This window comes from Ranitomeya imitator, chromosome 1 (assembly GCF_032444005.1).
Source record: "Ranitomeya imitator isolate aRanImi1 chromosome 1, aRanImi1.pri, whole genome shotgun sequence".
NCBI lineage: Eukaryota > Metazoa > Chordata > Amphibia > Anura > Dendrobatidae > Ranitomeya > Ranitomeya imitator.
Genome location: NC_091282.1, coordinates 918,678,278 through 918,689,211, shown reverse-complemented (window position 1 = coordinate 918,689,211; position 10,934 = coordinate 918,678,278). Strand labels below are relative to the sequence as shown.

The window sequence follows — 10,934 nt, the reverse complement described above, 5'->3', positions numbered from 1 at the left end:
TCAACTCTGCAGCTCCCGGTGGCCATCTTGGTCCACCCGGCCAGCTCACACTGGGGTGACAGTATTTTTGCATTAAAGGGGCACATCGACTCTACATCAGTACCCGGGTAAGGAAGTACCTGGTCTTAAAGGCACATGACCAGTATTTCCTGGTCTTAAAGGCATATGGCCAGTAATCCCAGTCTTAAAGGCGCATGACCTGTATTCCCTGGTCTTAAAGGCGCATGACCAGTATTCCCTGGTCTTAAAGGCGCATGACCAGTATTCCCTGGTCTTAAAGGTGCACGACCAGTATTCTCTGGTCTTAAAGGTGCATGACCTGTATTCTCTGGTCTTAAAGGTGCATGACCAGTATTCTCTGGTCTTAAAGGTGCATGACCAGTATTATCTGGTCTTAAAGGTGCATGACCAGTATTCTCTGGTCTTAAAGGTGAATGACCAGTATTCCCTGGTCTTAAAGGTGCATGACCAGTATTCCCTGGTCTTAAAGGTGCATGATCAGTATTCCCTGGTCTTAAAGGCGCATGACCAGTATTCTCTGGTCTTAAAGGCGCATGACCAGTATTCTCTGGTCTTAAAGGCGCATGACCAGTATTCTCTGGTCTTTAAAGGCGCATGACCAGTATTCCCCGGTCTTAAAGGCGCATGGCCAGTATTCCCCGATCTTAAAGGCGCATGACCAGTATTCCCTGGTCTTAAAGGCGCATGACCAGTATTCTCTGTTCTTAAAGGCGCATGACCAGTATTCCCTGGTCTTAAAGGTGCATGACCAGTATTCCCTGGTCTTAAAGGCGCTTGATCAGTCCGAGGAGCCTTCCGCCGCCGACCCCAGCTTTATCCTCTAGTTCCCCTCAGTGGACTTCTTCACTGACCAATACATGGGTCTCTGACCAAGAGATTGAATCCCTCTGTGTACCCTCTGTGTTTGGAGTGCTCGCAGGACCCATATACATGGTCCCTATCCTACATGGGAGCCGTCGGCTAGCAGGGGCCGCAAGTATTCTAGAAACGTGCAGGCGTCTAGAAACATACAGGCATCTAGAAAACGGAAGTTTTTCGTTTCCTGCACCCTCGCCAATGATTTGATGACAACAAGGCTCTGAATATGGATTGGATATTGCCTGAGCTTGCCAGAGCTTCAGAGACTAAACTCCCTCGAGAGCATTTGCCATTCAATTCGATTCAAAGCGATTCACTGGATAGAAGCCTCTACGTGGAATGCCATGCCTGGCCTGTTTTTTAAGGGCGACGGGTCCTTTAAAGGGCACCGATCTCCCCACACCATCAACAGACGAGCACACGGAGTGTCGTCTCCATGTTTCCTCTTCTGCATCCAGGCCTAACGTCAGACAGCCTGTCCTGTCCACCTGGAGACCTGAACTCTGTGGACATATAAAGGCACCCTTTTTGGCGTACGAGCTCCCCCCTCTGCATCACCACTATTTAGTGGAGGATGCAAGAAGGCGGACAATTCCTCTCCACTTCCCTGTTAAGAGGTTGATGGATCGAGGGTTCCTAATTTTTATCTCTGCACCGTGAAAAGAGGAGATGGCAAGAGACCTGGATGCAGCCGCACATTCTGCCATGGGGCAGATTAACCGGGAAGAATCTCCTGTGGTATACCTACCAGTATCCCTACCTGATGGGTCATCAATTAAAAATACCACGGACTGTCAGATAGCAAATCTGGTTTGTTCCGTCTTGCGGCTTCGGGTCCAGCTCTCTATCCTCCCTAGCGGCCGCATGGATTTCTAGAGCAATGGTATCCTGGCTGGAGACCTTAACTACCTTGATTCACACCAGCAACAACTGGCCAATCAAATCGTTTGAGCGGGAGACTGACAAAGGATTGTATAAGGATTGTCCAGCACAGTCTAGATCTAAGGGATCTTGGTTCCAAACAGGGGAACGAAAAGTAAGATCGACCCTGGACCTCAAACTTCTAACAACCTTTGACATGGTCCTCCTTCTTTGGATGGAGTCCCTCCGCTCAGCCATTACTTCAACAGAAAAAGGTGCAGTTTCCAGCATCCATCGACATTCAGGTTGCTTGCCCTCTGCAAAAATTCCTTCGCCTTTCCATTCGTCAACAGCATTTTCAAGTCACAACCTTGTCCTTCGGCCTTGCTTCCGCACCCAGAGTGTTCGCTCGGGTCATGGCGGATGTCATGTTTCTCTTGCACTCTAGAGGCGTGCTCGTCCTGCCCTGTTTGGTCTGTCTAGCCGCCCTTCCAGGACTACGCTGAGTCGTCTATATCTCTTGCGATACCTTCTCTCCTGGGCTGGCAGCTACACTTAGACAAGTTCTCCTCATTTCCAGCCCAGCAGATATCCTTTTTGAGGATGATCCTGCACACTTCTAGAAGGATGGTAATTCTTCCTCGAGACAAGGTCATGGCCCTTCAACAGGGAGCTCGCGCAAGGAGAGTTCTGAGGACTTGATTACTCACCCCCCCATTTCATTCGATTTGCTAAGAGAGTTCTGAGGAAAAATGGTGACGACAATGGAAGCGGTTTCCTTCGCTCCGCTCGTTTTCAGCAAGTCAAACAGACTTTCAGACAATAGTCTGAGCTCCTTCTTCATCCAGGGCCTTTCTCCCGGTTCAGTGGTTATTAGTAACTACCAATGCCAGTCTTCTTCTCCCAATCATTATTCTGGAGATCCGAACGGTAGTCTTACAGCGGGTCTCCCTATCCGAATTCAATTGGATAATGCCACGGCGGTGCCTTACGTCAGTCATCTAGCAGGTACCCACGGTCAGGCGCCATGACCGAGGTACCTCACTCTCTCTGATGGGCCGAAGTCTATTATTCGTTGATCTCGGCAGTATATATCCCAGAAGTAGAACTCTGAACGGCAAACAAATTCAGCCGTCAGGGTTCTGCCTCAAGTCAGTGGGAACTTCACCCCGAAGTCTTCCATCAGATCTGTCCTTACTGGAGCTCTCCAGTTGTAGGTGGGATGACATCCAGACTGAAGGCCAATGTACTCGAGTTCGTGGTTCGGCCTCGAGATCCAAGAGTCATCGCTCTCCATGCTCTGGTTCTGCCGTGGTACCAGTTTCCATAACTCCCCTTCCACTGCTTCCGAAAGCCTTTCGGAAGCAGAAAGGGGCCCCAGTGATCCTCAGAGATCCGCACTGACCACGTCCGTTTTTTGTTTGCGGAGCTAGTATCTTCTCGCCTTATCGCAGCACAACTGCAAGTAGGGACTTTTTCACAGGGAGTTTTCACACGTAGTTCTTCCCTATCGCATATCGTTAGATCATTGGGACCTTATTATTCCTAGGAGCCTTACAGTAGGCTCCTTTTTCATCCGGGCAGACTTTACTATCAGGGAAAGTCGTCCCGTTCTCCTCTGCGATATTCTCACTCTGACGAGTCTTCGGAGCTAGCTTCTCTGCTCTTTCAGACTTTTTTCCCTTATTACCTTCGAGGCAAGGTTGTCCTCAGGCCATCTCCATCCCTTGTTACCAAGGTGGTACTGTATTACCACTGTTATGAGGGCATAGTTCTTCCCTCATCTCTTTTGGCTCCAGTCCACAAAATGGAATAAGATCCCCCATATTCTGGACGAAGTGAGTGCTCTGAGTAGGTACGTCTTGAGGACGGCGTCCTTCTGAAGGTTGGACGTTTTATTTGGGCTTCCTGACGGTAGAGGAAGGCTTCCTGACATTTTCAGGAAGGGTTTAGCCGTTTCATCGACCATGATAACATGGTGAATTCTTTTCACCATCCAGGAGTCCTTCCGTGCTAGATGTCAGCCTATCTCCCTGTCTATCAAGGGTTCTAGGCACCAGGCGTCAGCAAGGCACGCCTGCAAGCTTGCGGATTCGTCCAGTCCGCATGCATTCTTGAAGCACTATAATTCCCACACTTCCACAGATGTGAGTCTGGGCAGGCGGACTCTGCAGGCCGCGGTGGCGCACTTGTAAGTAGCGGTTACACAGGGCCTGATCTATTGTTGTCCCCACCCAGGGACTGCTTTGGGACGTCCCACGGTCTGTGTCCTTATTTTTCTTGATTGCTCTTGCTTTCTCTCTCTATATCTATAGACCCACACATATACTCCTGGCCAGTGGCATAACTTGAAACTCATGGGCCCCGATGCGAAAGCTCCAACGGGCCCCCCAAATATTTTAAATCTTTAATAGCAATAGTCTTTTTCTATAGGCCAAAGGGACTTTTAGGGCCCCCTAGGCTCCAGGGCCTGGGTGCGATTGCAACCCCTGCACCTGTTGAAGTTACACCCCTGCCTCTGGCCGAAAGTGTTGGCACCCTTGAAATTGCTCCAGTAAATGAAGAATGTATCCCAGAAAATTATTGAAATTACACATGATGCTGGTGGGCTTAGCTCATCTTCGATTTTGGGGGTGACAGGTTCCCTTTAACATCTCTCCACAGGTGTTCAATGGGATTTAGATCCGGACTTATTGCTGGCCAGTTCAGAACTCTCCAGCTCTTTGATTGCATCCATTTCAGAGTGCTTCTTGAAGTATGCTTGGGGTCATTGTCTTGCTGAAACAACCATGACCTGTTTAAAAAGCGCCAAACAAGCGGAGCAGGGACTCGAGCATTCAAAAAATACTTGGCAAGTAACGAGTAGTGACGACCACTCTCGCTCATCACTAATGTGCTTTACCAAAAAGTTCTACCTTGGTCTCATCTGTCCACAAGACTCTTTCCAAGAAGAATTTTGGCTTACTCATGTACATTTTGGCAAACTGTAGTCTAGCTTTTTTATGTCTCTGTCAGCAGTGGAGTCCTCCTTGGTTTCCTGCCATAGCGTTTCATTTCATTCAATTGTCGACGGATAGTTTACACTGACAACTGATGCACCCTGAGCCTACAGGACAGCTTTAATTTCTTTGGAAGTTGATTGAGGCTGCTTATCCACCATCCGGACTATCCTGCGTTGCAACCTTTCAATAATTTTTCTCTGCCATCCACGTCAAGTGAGATTTCCTACAGTGCTATGGGTTGTAAAGTTCTTGATTGTTGCACATCATGGACAAAGGAACATAAAGATATAAAGAGATGAACTTGTAACCTGGAGATTGTTGGTAATTTTGGTTCTCAAGACATCAAACCGTTCTCTTCTTTTCTTTTTGTTTTCCAAGCTTTGTGCGGCACACACAGACATACAATGCAAAGATGGAGTCAATTTCTCTTTTAGGTGTGATTTTCATATTGGCCACAATTGTGACTTACCACAGGTGAGTTTAAGCAAGCATCACATGCTTGAAACCAAGTTGTTTACCCACAATTTTGGAAAGGTGTCAATAATTTTGTCCTGCTCATTTCCGTTTGCTTTTTTTGTGGAATTATGTCCAATTTACCCTTTTTTTCTGTTTTTTTTGTGTTGCTCTAATACACACAAAGGAAATAAACATGTATATAACAAAACGTGTAATTACAATAATTTTCTGGGAGAAATACTTCATTTTCTGGAACCATTATATATATTCTCTAACTGGGTCGCTGTGACCTGTGGGGTCGAGGTTTGGACCTATTCTCTTCCACAAATTTATTAACGACCTGGTAGAAGGTTTGCACAGTAAAATATCAATATTTGCAGATGATACAAAACTATGTAAAGCGGTCAATACAAGAGAAGATGGTATTCTTCTACAGATGGATCTGGATAAGTTGGAAACTTGGGCCGAGAGGTGGCAGATGCGGTTTAACAATGATAAATGTAAGGTTGATGTCGCCTCTCCGTATCCTCTCCTGCGACGTGGGATGCCACGCCTGAGCTGATTCTTAGGGGCGACGGGTCCCATCAAGGGCATCGATCTCCCCGCACCTTACGGACGAGCACATGGAGTGTCTCCTCCACGTATCCTCTTCCGCAGCCAGGCCTAATGCCAGACATTAGCCCTGTCCCATCCTAAGGGATTAATCCTTTGGATGTTCAGAGTCCCACCTCATGGCGTCCGAGCAGCCCCCACTGCACCATCACTGTTAAAGCGTGATGGTACAAGGAGGCAGACGGTCCCTCTCCACCTCCCCTTTAAAAGGATGGTGGATCATGGATGATCCCTTTATCCCTGCACCGTCCAGCAGCGGCAGCAGGAGGACATGTACCCACCGAATATCGCTGGCCTACCTGCCACCCGGCAGCTTCTGCGGGTAAATGCCAGGGCTGGAGGGCTCTGGGAAGGCGGTCTGTGGCGGCACTGGATAGAGCGGGGCTTCTCTTGGTGGCGGCCCTGGCCCTTCCGGTACGCCGCCAATAAATTTAGTCCCCGGCTTCGGTTCTCTGCTAGGCTGCATTCTGTAACTTTGCCCCCTCATGATGCTTCCCAGCGGCTCCGCCCACCTTTCTGGCGCTTCTCGTACAGGATGAGAAGCGCCTCTTCTAATTTTGGCGGCCATCTCCTTTCCTCCCATGGACCCTCCAGACACACACTGGCATCTGGCAGTGCTCTCTGAGGCAATTTGTCAGGAACATCTCAGCTGCAGCATCAGCACTCTCTGGGGAGGCTCAGCAGGTACAGTGCCACACAGAAGGACCTGGGGACACAGGATCTGGGTAAGGGAGTGCTGTGTTAGACCATCCTCCTCCTCCCTGCTGTAACCACCTTTTTTTTTTTTTTTTTCATTTCATGTACATCCTGCCAGTCAGTGTTTACTAAGGCTCAGAGATCGCCGCTCTGCAATGCCTGTGACCCCAAATGCCTTCAGGAGCCCTCCGCTGCCACCGAGCCCAGTGTACCTAGCCCCCCTGAGTGGGCTTCGTCACTGTCACAATCCATGGCTTCTCTGCCCAAAGCGATTGAGTCCCTCCACGATCACTCCAGGGATCGGAGTATGCGCAGGTCTGACAAATGGATCCTCTCCCATACAGGAATAGTCAGTCAGCAGGGGCCGAGAGCACTCTAGAAACCTACAGGCGTCTAAGAAAAAGATCCGCAGAACGTCCCCAGAGCATTCTCGTCCGCGAGTTCTGCTTCTTGCTCTCCCTCTCCAGGGGTCGGTAACAACCGCGATTCTGAGTATGAATCGGACGGCTCCTTGGACTTGGATTTGCCAGACTTCCAGGTGCTCGCTTCGGCAGCACATATACTAAAATTGGAACGATACAGAGGATTAGCATGGCTCCTGCGCAAGGATGATACGCAAATTCGTGAAGCGTTCCGTAAAAACTGTGGATTTGCTGATGCAGTTAATCTGACATTAAACGTTGAAGAGAAATCTGATTCCGTTCCAGATCAAGCCGTGTCCTTTAACAGGACTAAATGCCCCCATAAGACTTTTGCAGTCCACCCTGAGTTTACGACCATACTCAATCGTCACAGGGAGCGAACGGACAAACGCTTCACAGGACAAAAGTCTCTTGAAGCAAAATATCCTTTTTCGGCTGTGCTGAGGAAGGTCTGGGCTGAATACTCTGTTGTAGACCCGCCAGTGTCTCGCATGGCATCCAAGACCCTTTTATCCATACCGGATGGGTCATCCTTTTAAAAATCTCACAGACCGTCAGAACACCTGGCTCACTCTGTTTTTTTGAGGCCTCAGGCTCAGCCCCCTGTCCTTCATTCGCTGCAGCATGGGTTTCTAAGGCGATAGTCTTATGGGCAGATACCCTGGCCAAATCAAATCAGAGCGGTAATTATCCTATCTGAAGCAGTACGTCTTGCCAGTCAAATTTCTTGGGCTGGAGATTACCTGGTACATGCATCTTGGATGTGGCTGGCTGTCCTGCTCTATCGGCAGCGAACACAGTCACAATCAGCAGAGCATTATGCTCAGAGTGGAAAGCGGACTCTGCGTTAAAAAAAAAAAAAAAAAAAAGTCCTTGATTTCTCTCTTTCCAGAGCGGTCGCTTATTTGGTAAGAAGATGGATCAGCTTATTTCTGATGCCACCAGAGGAATGAGTAAATTTGTTCCCCAGCAGTGGCTTAGGCGTCCTTTTCTGAGACATCAACAGTTTTGTTTCCAATCCCTTTGCTCCTACCCGGGCTGGTCCACCCCAACTACCTCCCCCGGACAGGGGTTCTCGAGTCTCCTACGGATCTAGTCGACAATGGTAATCTCGCCCTAAACAGTCGAGATCTAAGGGTGGGCGGCCGCCTAATTCTATTCAGTCAGGCCTGTCTGTCCGTCGTTTACAAGACCTCAAACTTCTAAACAAGTTTGTCAAGGTTCGTCATTTTCGCATGAAATCTCTGCGTTCAGTCTTCTCTTCTATGGAAGAGGGAGAGTTTTTTGGCATCCATCGACATCCGAGATGCTTACCTACATATCCCGAGCTTTCCTCCCCACCAGAGATTGCTTTTCTTCGCCATTCGTGACTAGCATTTCCCATTCTGAGTCACTCTGCAAGACTGGGTTATTACCCCGGTTCCGGGAAACGAGAAGTTCAAGGGTTTCTATTTGAAACGGTTTGTGGTCCCAAAAGGGGATGGTACAGCCTGTAGTACACATCTATCATCGGACCTGGAAAGCCTTTTTTGATTGGTGTAGAGGCCGGGGTCGGCCTCCTCTGTTTTTTTTGTTTTTTTTTCTCCATTCACACCTTTTTTGAATTCCTTCAGTCCAGTCTGGACTTGGGCCTAGCACCGAGCTCCCTCAAAGGGCAGGTCTACTTTGTCCGTATTGTTTCAGAGTAAAGTCTCTTCCAAACCGCGGGTGAGAACTTTCTTTCTGGGAGTCTCTTGTGTGGTACCTCCCTACAGAATGCCCTTAGATGCCTGGGGCCTTAGCTTCCTAGGTGTCCTATAGGAATCTACCTTCAAACCATTACAGGTTGTCTCTCTCTCCCCCACTTCTCATGGAAGATAGCCTTCCTAGTCACAGTAACATCAATCAGAAGGGCCTCGGAGTTAGTTGATCTTTCCTGCCTTTTCTGTCTTTTCATAGAGACAAGGTGGTCCTCAGGCCGTCCCCGCCCTTCTTTCCAAAAGTGGTGTCGTTTCACCTTAACGAGGATATTGTCCTACCCTCGTTATGCCCAGCACCGGTGCACCGTGTGGAGAAAGCTTTTCACTCTTCGGATCTCATAAGGGCTCTCACAAAGTACGTGTCTAGGACGGACGCGCCCTGTTCGTGCTCCCGGAGGGGCATCAGAAGGTATCGGCCGCTTCTAAGTCGACAATAGCCAGATGGATTCGGTCGGCTGTTCAAGAAGCTTAACGCGTCAGTGGCAAGCCTAGTCCAGCGGGGATCAAGGCACACTCCACTCGGTCGGTAGGTGCTTCATGGGCCATTCAGCATCAAGTGTCTGCGGAGCAGGTTTGTAAAGTGGTGACCTGGTCTAGCCTGCACACTTTCTCAAAGAATTACAATGTCCATACTCAGGCACCAGCAGATGCGGGCCTGGGTAAACTGATTTTGCAGGCAGCGATACTGCGTCTTTAGACAGCGGATGCCGGGATTTTACTCTGTTATGATATTCTTTCCCACCCAGGGACTGCTTTGGGATGTTCCGCAGTCCTGTGTCCCCTAATGTGGTGAAGGAGAAACAGGGATTTTTGTGTACTCACCGTAAAATCCTTTTCTCTGAGCCACTCATTGGGGGACACAGCACCCACCCTGTTGGTCTCCTGGCTATTATTGTTTTTTTCTGATTTAACATGTTGTACCTATTTTTGATGATTATAATCTCCAACTGCTTGGTCACTAAACTGGTTGTGTCTGGAGATTTAGTTTTTGGCGATGCAGCTCCATGATTTGCAGCTGCTAGACAGCTTTAATACATGTGGGGATTGCCTAACAAACAAGCAATCCCGACATGTATTCAAGCTGTCTAGCAGCCGCAAATCATGCAGCTGCGTTGACAAAAAATAAAACTCCGAGCACACAAAAATACTCGGAGACCACCCGAGCATGCTCTGGAAATCTCGTGTAACGAGTATACTCGCTCATCACTAATAGTAATCTTAGTGTATGTAAACCTTTGATTTGTTGCTGGGTCAACTTGTACTACAAAATGAACACCTTAAAATCAAAACAAAAAACAATGGAAGAATTGCAGTTTATTTTCGCAATTTCATTGGACTTGGATTTTTATTATTGTCCATTGTATGGTAAAGTAAAGGTGTTATTCAAAACTAAATCTCATTCCATAATATACAAGTCCTCATATGGCAATGTTGATGGAAAAATGAAAGTTACGGCTCTTGTAAGAAGGGAAGGCAAACAAGAAAACACAATGTGGAAAACTGTCCACGGTTGGATGAGGATAGAGGTTTACACCTTTGCCGTTATTCCTGGAGAATATAGTGCAACAATCATTAGTTGTAAATGCCATGCACAAAAAGGAAGACCATTTGTGACCCTATGTTAGGCTGGTTTCAGACTTGCGTTGCTGTGCGCTGCGGATGGCAGCGTACTTCCTCCTTGCTTCCTCCATGAAGCTCCGCCTACTGCTGGCTGCGTCCAGCGTTTCTCTGCGTACCTATCTTTAACCCCTTCAAGACCCAGCCTATTTTGACCTTAAAGACCTTGCCGTTTTTTGCAATTCTGACCAGTGTCCCTTTATGAGGTAATAACTCAGGAACGCTTCAACGGATCCTAGCGGTTCTGAGATTGTTTTTTCGTGACATATTGGGCTTCATGTTAGTGGTAAATTTAGGTCAATAAATTCTGCATTTATTTGTGATAAACACGGAAATTTGGCGAAAATTTTGAAAATTTCGCAATTTTCACATTTTGAATTTTTATTCTGTTAAACCAGAGAGATATGTGACACAAAATAGTTAATAAATAACATTTCCCACATGTTTACTTTACATCAGCACAATTTTGGAAACAAAATTTTTTTTTGTTAGGAAGTTATAAGGGTTAAAATTCGACCAGCGATTTGTCATTTTTACAACGAAATTTACAAAACCATTTTTTTTAGGGACCACCTCACATTTGAAGTCAGTTTGAGGGGTCTATATGGCTGAAAATACCCAAAAGTGACACCATTCTAAAAACTGCACCC

General features: G+C 47.6%; 1 protein-coding gene and 1 non-coding gene across 3 annotated transcripts in view; both read left to right on the top strand.

Annotated features, from left to right (window-relative positions):
- HERC3 (HECT and RLD domain containing E3 ubiquitin protein ligase 3) overlaps positions 1–10,934 on the top strand; it is a 132,256-nt gene that overhangs the window by 69,604 nt on the left and 51,718 nt on the right. The gene's annotated exons all lie outside the window — the stretch shown is intronic.
- On the top strand, positions 7,045–7,149 carry LOC138660476 (U6 spliceosomal RNA). Its single transcript, XR_011317870.1, has one exon. It is a non-coding gene; the product is annotated as a U6 spliceosomal RNA (small nuclear RNA).